The 2,500-nt window shown below is 31.0% G+C and overlaps 1 protein-coding gene across 1 annotated transcript in view; it reads right to left on the bottom strand.

Moving 5' to 3' along the window:
• The window catches only part of LOC145414024 (tachykinin-like peptides receptor 86C), a 49,575-nt gene that overhangs the window by 42,368 nt on the left and 4,707 nt on the right, over positions 1-2,500 (bottom strand). The gene's annotated exons all lie outside the window — the stretch shown is intronic.

The following is a 2,500-nucleotide window of genomic DNA, read 5'->3' as shown; positions in this document are numbered from 1 at the left end:
TTGTTTGTGGCCACCCCTCACGGGATTAAGGCGTCTGGCAATAGATACATAGGTGTCGGCAATTGCAAACCGTATATCCATCCATCTATCTGTCTATTTTAATCCAGATAGATGCATAGCTAGTTAGATAGATAGAAAGATAGATAGACAAGTAAGTATAAGCTGTAGACAGAGACAGAGATAGGCAGGCAGACAGACACAGAGACAGAGAGACAGACAGGCAGATTGACAGAGAGACAGAGAGAAGCAGGCACACACAGACAGACAGAGAGACAGACAGAGAGATAGACAGACATACAGAAAGACAGAGACAGAGAAAAGCAGGCACAAAAAGATAGATAGACAGAGAGACAGACAGACAAGCAGGCACAGACAGATAGATAGACACAGAGACAGGCAGGCACAGTGATAGATAGACAGACAGACAGAGACAAGCAGGCACAGATAGATAGATAGACACAGAGACAGGCAGGCACAGTGATAGATAGACAGACAGACAGACAGACAATTCCCAGCCTCCATCGTAGTTGCCAATATATGGATACGCGACCGACTGTGCTCTCTCTCCCGGGATCGCGTTCGTTAGCGAGTGTTACGGCGCTCGGGAGGGTGCCACCGCGCGAAGGTACACCGAGCAGGGGACGTGGCCGCGGTGGGGAAGGCAACGTAATTCCTCTGTGCCCTGACTTTTTTTTTAGTCTCTTTTTTACTTTTTTATTTATTTATTTTTTTGCTCTGATTTTTTTTACTCTTTTTTGCTCTTTTTTTCATTCTTGCTCTTTTTTGCTCTTTTTTTTCTAACTCTAACTCTCTTTTGCTCTGAATTTTCTTTTACTCTTACTCTTTTTTTTTTTTGGTCTGACTTTTGTTTATCTTACTCTTTTTTGCTCTGACCGTTTGACTCTTTTTCTGCACTTTTTTTACTTTGACTTTTTTTCTTACTCTTTTTTGCTCTTTTTTTTTAACCCTAATTCTCTTTTACTCTGATCTGTTTTTAACTCCTCGATTTTGCCCTGACTTTTTCTACTCTTACTCTGTCTTATTTTGGGTTTTTTTTTTTTTTTTTTACTATTATTCTCTTTTTTGCTCTGATTTTTAAACTTTTTTTTGCTTTTTTTTTTTTTTTTTTACTGTGACTCTTTTACTGTGACTCTTTTTTCCTCTGACTTTTTTTTGCTCTGATTTTTTTTTACTGACTTTTTTTGCTCTGACTTTTTTTTTTAGACTTTTTTTACTGACTTTTTTTTACTGACTTTTTTTTACTGACTTTTTTTTACTGACTTTTTTTTACTGACTTTTTTTACCGACTTTTTTACTGACTTTTTTTACTGACTTTTTTTTACTGACTTTTTTTACCGACTTTTTTTACTGACTTTTTTTACTGACTTTTTTTACCGACTTTTTTTACTGACTTTTTTTACTGACTTTTTTTTACAGACTTTTTTTTACAGACTTTTTTTTACAGACTTTTTTTTACTGACTTTTTTTACTGACATTTTTTACTGACCTTTTTTTATTGACTTTTTTTTACTGATTTTAATTTACTGACTTTTTTTTGCTTTGATTTTTTTTTTTTTTACTGATGTTTTGCTCTGACTTTTTTTTTTTTACTTTTTTTTGTTCTATTTTTTTTTTTAATCTGTCTTTTACTCTGACTTTTTCTACTTTAATTTTTACTCTAACTTGTTTTACTCTAACTCTTTAACTCTTTTTTTTACTCTCTTTTACTCTTTTTTACTTTAATATCTTTTTACTGTAACGCTTTCTACTCTTTTTCTATCTTTTTTACTCTCTCTTTCTTTTTCTCTCTTTTTTATTTTAATTCTTTTTACTCTAACATTTTACTCTTTTTTTAACTCTCATTTCCTCTCTTTTTTCCTTTAACTCTTTTTCTTACTCTCTTTTTTACTCTCTTCTCCTCTCTTTTTTACTTTAATTCTTTTTACTCTAACATTTTCTTACTCTTGTTTAACTCTTTTTTCCTCTCTTTTTTTACTTTAATATCTTTTTACTCTAACTCTTCCTTACTCTTTATTGCTCTCTTTACCTCTCTTTTTTACTTTCTTATCTTTTTACTCTATTTTTTCCTTACTCTTTTTTACTCTCTTTTTCTTTATTTTTACTCTAATAATTTTAACTCGAACTCCTTTTACTCTTTTCCTTACTCTTTAACTCTCTTTTACTCTCTTTTTTACCTTAATCATTTTTACTTTAACTCTTTCTACTCTTTTTCTTACTCTTTTTTATTCTTTTCCTCTCTTTTTTTTTTACTTTAATTCTTTTTACTCTAACATTTTCTTACTCTTTTTTAACTCTGTTTTCCTCTCTTTTTTACTTTAATTCTTTTTACTCTTTTTCTTACTCTTTTTTACTCTTTTTTCCTCTCCATTTTACTTTATTATCTTTTTACTCTAACTTTTCCTACTCTTTTTTACTCTTTTTCTTTATTTTTACTCTAATAATTTTTACTCAAACTCCTTTTACTCTTTTCCTTACTCTT

This window comes from Coenobita brevimanus, chromosome 98, assembly GCF_032717465.1.
Source record: "Coenobita brevimanus isolate Jiangsu-jjx chromosome 98, ASM3271746v2, whole genome shotgun sequence".
Lineage (NCBI taxonomy): Eukaryota > Metazoa > Arthropoda > Malacostraca > Decapoda > Coenobitidae > Coenobita > Coenobita brevimanus.
Note: the sequence above shows the minus strand (reverse complement) of the source record. Positions and strands in the feature narration are given on the sequence as shown.